Raw genomic sequence first — 7,185 nt, forward strand, 5'->3', positions numbered from 1 at the left:
TGTTGAAATGTTCTTTCTAACGAAAATGTTATCACTCCAACACTCAGGAAAATGTTTTTAAATAAAGACTGTATGACTTGTCGGAAGCTTAACGGGGGTGAATTTAAAGTCACATGAATATGGTGTGTTTCATTTAAAGTCAACACTATAGCTTTTTACTTCTGATGATTGTATTTAGGTTTCAAAATGTATGAAAATCACATTTATTCCTGAAGATTATCATGATGAACATGTCTTTGTCAAGGGAACTGTGGTGACTCTGACTTTGGGGTTAGCCAACAAAAGTAGTCATGACCTCAGCACTCAGAATCTACACAAGCCCTTTATGCCTCACCCCAACATCCTGTATCAATAGGAAATGCATCTACACGGGAAAGAAAACTGCTCATCAAGCGTTTCAAGTGGTCTTTATCCAGAACAACCAAAGAACATATGCATTGTGTGAAAAGACAAGGAGGACGTTCCTAAGGACAGTCTGATTACAACATGCTTGATTTTAAGATGTCTGGAGGTCTGGCACTAACAAGCATCCAAGCAGCTGTCACTGTCTTTCTGTGGAGTTATCACAGCTTTTCACTGATCTAGGTCAAGGCTGCTGGCAGAACTACAAGAGAAAATGAGCCAAAGTCTGCATTTAAACAGAATAAGCCTGATGATGAGTCCTAGTTTGTTTCGTGTGCCAGACGTTTTCTAGTTTTGTCATGTTGTGAGATGCCAGTGTGTCTATTCTAATGAAAAGCAAAGCATCAAAGATGCCGTATGTGTAAACCGCTTGGAATTACAACGTGCACATTAAACCTCTTTTGAACAGAGATTATTTTTATCGTTAACTTCTGTTTGTTTTAATGAGATTCCTCCATTCCTTTACATTACCTTTTTTTTGCAGTTTAATTCAATTAACTAAATCTTTTCAGATGTTAGCTTTTAATTTCATTTGCCAGCTTGGATGTGTCATTTGCTCCATCAAAAGAGCTCCAAGAGGATATACTGTAAGAAAAAAAAAGCAGTAATCTGACATCAGCAGAAATTTTACGTACAGAGGCTGCCCAAGGTCAGTCTCACAAATGTATTTTAGCATTTTTAAAATGTCACTATAACAGTGCCCATCACCCTTCAGTCCTCCATTCTGCAGGTTCAGCTCAGCGTTCCAGCATCCTGTCAAGGCTTCTGGAGTGTGGGCCACGTTTCTCCTGCCAAACGTCTGGGCTTGCCCTGGGCTCTTTCTTTTCCACTTTCCCTCAGTTCTATTCCTTCAGAAAGCTCCAGTCAGTCTAGATTAAAGACGGTGTGAAATTGATGCTTGGATGCTTTCAAAGGGCTTCTGCTTTATCTTATTTTCCATAAAGCCGCAAACCTCACTTTGCACCCTTATCAGTACTTTCATGAGTAATCTTTGATGGCACTACCATATTTATTTTCTTTGACCTAAAATAGAATATTCAGTGTATCTCGAGAAGTTGAGATTATCTTCTTTTAAAAACATTCAGACTTTTGCTCCATGGTGAAAATCTGTGTTCATATGTATCTATATCATAGTCTTCTAATGAAATTAGTTATTAAGCAATATGATTTAATATATGTGTGATTATGAAATCACAAAGACTGTGATTTATTTAAATTAACAGCAGAATTTGGTCTTTTGAGTTTTTTTTTTCTTTTTTTTTTTTTGCCTTTAAACAGCAGCTAAATGAGTTTTTAATAATTGTTAAATATTTTTCATATTGCGGTAAACTGAAATCACAATTTTCATTAAAAAGAAGAAGAAGAAGAAAGGGTAGAGCTACTCAAGTAATCTGTTTTAGATTCCAGATTTTTTAAACTACAATTTATGTTGCTTAAACAATGATAATTGTATATATCATAATGTATATATCATGTAGCCCTAAACAACAACAGTTGAATTGAAAACGATTTATTTATTTATTCAGCATAAGTGCAACATAGGTTATGTCAGCAAATTGCTTGATTTCTCTTTAAAATTTTATTCTCCACCATTGTGACCAAATCCTAATCTAAGTCCAAAAACTATTTAGAAATAATTCCATTAAAGCAATTATTCAATAACCCTTTTTATTTTTATTTTTTTTGGATGGACTTAAAGAAAAGTAACTGCAATTAGTGTCACGTTCATAGATGCATCAGCCCCTTCTGGTTGATGAGTTCACGAGGTTCAGCTGGGGCTCGTTAGCTGCTCTATATTAGTTTCAGTGTTTGGGTATGTCTTTGTCAGATCATTGTTTCATGCCTGTTCTCTCTGCAGTTCCTCTGGTTTGCTCTGTTCCTGCTCTCTGGTAGATTATCGGACTGGTTCATCCCGGTTTCTTTTGTTTGAACATTTATGGATCTCTGCCCATCACAGCCTAAGCGCTCCAAAGGAAGCTTGTCATCGCTGCACCAACAACTATGTTTTCTTTGACTTTGCTTGTCTTATTCACGCTTAATAAAGTGTCATCCAAACTCACACTTGAATCCATCTTGTTATTTCTGACAATTACATGTTTCTTGTAAAATTGAGAAATTAATTTTTTAATTAAAATAAATATTACTTCAAAGTCTTATGTTAAAAGAAAAATTTATAGCATCATGAAACTTTTCTCTGTGCTCTGTTGTGAATTTAATACTGTGCCACCTTTGCATAATTTCCTCTACAATTAACTTTTAATTTGGTGTTTGCAATCATTGGACTGGGCTCAAAACACTCCATAGAGCATTCAAACCTGCCTCTCATTATGTTATTGACACATGCTTTTATGAAAAGCACCATGGGGGACTACTGTACTGTATACCAATGTTATCGTTCTATATTGTACTAAAAAATTGCCTTTTAATTTATGCCACAATATACATTAAGCGCAATTCATAACATTTACCCTATTATCAACTTATATCATATTTTAGAATCCATCTAATTATAAAATTAAAGTGAGCACAGTGATTACAAGTTTAAAACGTCATTGACCCACCACTGACATTGGTTGTATGAGTCTTACGCTGTGAATTAAAATCATGTCCCAAAAGGTAAACGAAAACACTCCTTAATGTCGCATTCAAATTGCTACACCTCCTGATGTTAACAGCCTTTCTAATGAAATGATTATTATTCAGATGCGCAGGGCCCTCTGCAATCATCTACTATGCGGAGTCATTAACATGAAAGTAGAGGCTGTGCATGCATGAGGTACATTCAATTAAAGACTTCAGGATGGAAGAATTGTCAGGATGAGCTCAGGTTTCAAAGTCTATAAGAAGATTATCCATCAAGTTGCAAAGTTACAAAAACCTCTAACTCTGATGGACAGGGCAAATTAGACACCGGGTTATGCAAAGCCAGACTCAGATCTCATCTTTCTTAGTGTACTTTATGCATCTGTTGGAAAATCCAAACAGATTCAACCTTCTGTCTATGATGTTTGTATAAGAGCAGTGTTTTGCAAGCTTAAGTATTTCCATTCGAAATTGATTTTCAACATTTTTCAATTAAAAAACATAGCCATAGTTATTATTATTATTATTATTATTATTATTATTTACATTTATTCAAATGACTTTTAGTGACATACAAATAAACTTTTTCATGTTTAAAATATTTTATTACTGTTTTAAAATTCTAAAAATATTGTATTACTAATAGCTCATTTTACTGCAACACGATTAAGTGGCTGTACAATAAAATGTTATCAACAGCATCCTTCTGCCATGACTTAAGTTTATCATGCATCTTCATTTTGACTTTTAAAAGGCCAAAAATTTAAATTCTGTTATTACTCTCATGTCATTCCGAACCCCGTTCATCTTTGGAACACAAATTGAGATATTTTTTTATGAAAAAAAGAAATAAAATTCTGACCCTTCATAGACAGCAACACAACTGACACATTCAAGGCCCAGAAAAGTAGTCTATTCTGTTGAGAACGTGTGGACAAGACTGAAACAGAATAGAAGAAATTGTTGAATAAAGTTGTTATTTATGTTTTCTTTGCACACAAAAAATATTCTTTTATCTTCATAAAATTATGGTTGAACCATTGATATCACATGGACTATTTTAAAGATGTCCTTACTACTTTTCTGGGTCTTGAACATGGTAGTTACATTGCTGTCTATGGAGGGTCAGAAAGCTCCCGGATTTCAGCAAACACATCTTAATTTGTGTTCAGAAGATGACATGAGGGTGAGTAATTAATGACAATATTTTCATTTTTGGGTGAGCTATCCCTTGAAAGTAAAATGGCATTGTGTAATGTGCTGCTGTTCTTATATCTTCCGATTCTTATTTTATGTTTCCAATAAAAGAAGAAAGTCATACGTGTTTGGAATGACAAGAGGATGAATAAATGACATGGGGCGAACTATCAATTTAACATCTGTTTGAGCATCAGTACTTACATAGATCTTAACAATATACATGCTTTTTATATTTTGTAATATTCAGCACTCTTAGAATTATAGTAGTTTGATTTCTCTCTGTCTCTCTCACTCGCTCGCTCTCTCTGCTTGGACTGTTGTCTTTTGGATGGCTTTCTCTAAGTAGCAGCCAAATCAGTTTTATCAGAAGGATAAAGCCATGCTTTATCTAGTTCAGTTGATTTAACAGGATAGTTTAATTAAAAAATGTAATAAAATAATAATAAAATAAAAAGTTAATATACTCACCCTTATGCTGTTCCACACTTTCTTTCTTCCATGGAACACACATGGACATATTACACAGATTATTCACACTGCTATTTTTCATATATGTCTTATTTTATAAGTCTAAATTTAATGCCATACATTCTTTATTGTTGTGCCTGTGTGAATGTCAATTTTGTATGTGAAAAGTGCCCTATTTATCCCCTGTCTGTCTTTTTGAATGTATTTAATCAAATTGTTGCAATTCACATAAGAATCTGCATTGAAATGTGCATCAAAAACAATTTAAATTGATACTGAAATAATCAGGAATCTTACTAAAAATAAACTTGACACTCATTGGATTCCTTCAAAAGGATGAGCAGAGCTTCTCAACGCACTGAGAAACAGCTCAAGGTTTTCATGTCTAGATAGCATAAAGCAATCAAGCAAAAGATGGGAAAATTTTATTCTGCACGTTATGACCCCATTAAGTCAATATTGACTGAAAATCTTCAAAGAACTTGTATCTCAGTCACATTTCTGCTTACTCAAACTGGCATGTACTGATCAGTTACAATGCATCGGACAATCAAAAGCATTTGGCATCAGTGTCAAATATATTGTGTGTTTTTGTGCCATATTTGAATAAATACAAATTTAATTTTGATAGCTTATCTTTCTGTTCTTTATCTCTAGGTGTACTACATTCAAGGCATCAGAGAGCTTTCATTTAGTTCTAAAGCACAGAATGAACCTCATCTCATGCCAAATAATCTTGAGGCCTGTAACATGGATAGATGTTAGTTTATCTCCAAAGATGGCAGAAGGAACACCGTGAATCTGAACACTCACAGGCTCATTTGCATCTTCCAGCTGCTCTCTGGGGTTTTGTAAAGCTGGCTGCATCACCTCTTCTCCAGATGAGACAGATGACGGCAGTGCAAAGAACTATGGCTGCAACACAAGTGTTACCTCATAAAATTCAGCAATAAAACAGCCATACAACTCGTGAGTCTCTTCTGAGTGCTCCTACTCACCGTACATCTACTGATGGGGAGCAGAGTGCTTGAACTGTCCACCAAACACGACTAGACGTCTCACAGCCTTTAGCCTTTGGTCAATGAAATTAAATCTGGGTTCAGAATTCCACAGAGACCAGCTGCAATAACAAGACCCTCGAGTGTGGAGAAGTTCTGTTGAATTAAATGGTTATGACAGCTAGATGAGTTTTTTTTTTTGTATTGCATTACATATGTGTCAAATAGGATGACATCTGGGGGAGAAAAGATATAACATGCTTCTAGTGTGAGCAGTGAAATCATTGATTTTTGAGGAATGTAGTTGCTTTAAAAAATTTTAGAGATGGAAAGGGTTGATTTATTTATTACTTTTGTATATATAACGTACACAGGTATACAAAGAGTGAATGCAGTTTCTTCTAAAATACCATTGGGATTTTTTTCTTCTAAAATGCCATTTGGATTTTTTAAGTAGTAAAATAAATTTTTGATTAATTAAGTTAATTTGTTAATTTATTGGAAATACATCCCAGTGTATTCACTCTGTATCCTTTTTTATTTATTTATTTTTATTCAGTTAGACCCAGGGTTAAATCAAAAACTACAATGTTAAAAATATGTTTCTTCGATGTTTGGATATCATGAAATATAATATTTACTTATACTGTACCTACATATGAAAATTAAATTAACTTCTCATTATTCTGTTATAATCACCATTACAAAATGAACACAAAGCAATCATAAAAACTGATGCATTTTTGCGTGGGTAATTTTTTTATTTATTTATTTTTTATTTATTTATGTCTCTGCAAGCAATGCCTGATGTGATTGACAGGCTGCGCATTATTTTGGCTTGATGAAAACATGAAATCTGCTGGGTCTTTGGTTTGACAAGGCATCTTCTAACCCCACAACTGTTAACCTGCTTCAACTGGGCAAAGCATTATTTCTTTTCTGAAATATATTTGATATTGCTGTTCAGCGATTAATTTTGATGAATGCAAAAGAACTCAAATCTTGAAGTAATTTTCGTTGCTTGCTATCCATTTGCAGATGCCAGGATCTATCAGTCAAAAAGAAATATGGTTTATTAGAGCATTTGTGGAAGAAACCTCTGACCTTGAGATTAAAATGCCTGGAATCATTGAGAAACAAGGTAAGAAATGTTAAATGCACCCTGCTTCAGTCAGTCAGCAGTCATTCATAATACTAAAGAATTTAGATATTTCACTAATACCATATATCGTATCACAATACAAGGCCAAGGAATAAGTGGCTCTTTGGATTGATCATAGGCAAATCAGTTACTAATCAGTTTCTTAGCTTGGAACTGTGAAACTTCATGTGCGATATATAGTTATCGAATCCTCAATACTGTTTTTAACAACTAATTTTTATTAATTAACATAACAAAGTTTTTTTTTAGTTTGTTATATTGTCAGGAGCCCTTAAACGAGTTAATCAAGTGCAGAAATGCTGCTGTGTACTTGGGCTGTCAAAAAAAAAAAATATATAATAATAATAATAATTATAATAAAATCGAATTTCG

The 7,185-nt window shown here is 33.9% G+C and overlaps 1 long non-coding RNA gene across 1 annotated transcript; it reads right to left on the minus strand.

The window, feature by feature from the left end:
* Positions 1–4,560: 4,560 nt before the first annotated feature.
* Positions 4,561–5,707, minus strand: LOC132121830 (uncharacterized). The gene is made up of 3 exons (XR_009426326.1): positions 5,652–5,707; positions 5,467–5,568; positions 4,561–4,678 (listed from the first exon to the last, which is right to left on the minus strand). It is a non-coding gene; the product is annotated as an uncharacterized LOC132121830 (long non-coding RNA).
* Positions 5,708–7,185: the final 1,478 nt, after the last annotated feature.

Source organism: Carassius carassius, chromosome 1 (genome assembly GCF_963082965.1).
Source record: "Carassius carassius chromosome 1, fCarCar2.1, whole genome shotgun sequence".
Classification (NCBI taxonomy): Eukaryota; Metazoa; Chordata; class Actinopteri; order Cypriniformes; family Cyprinidae; genus Carassius; species Carassius carassius.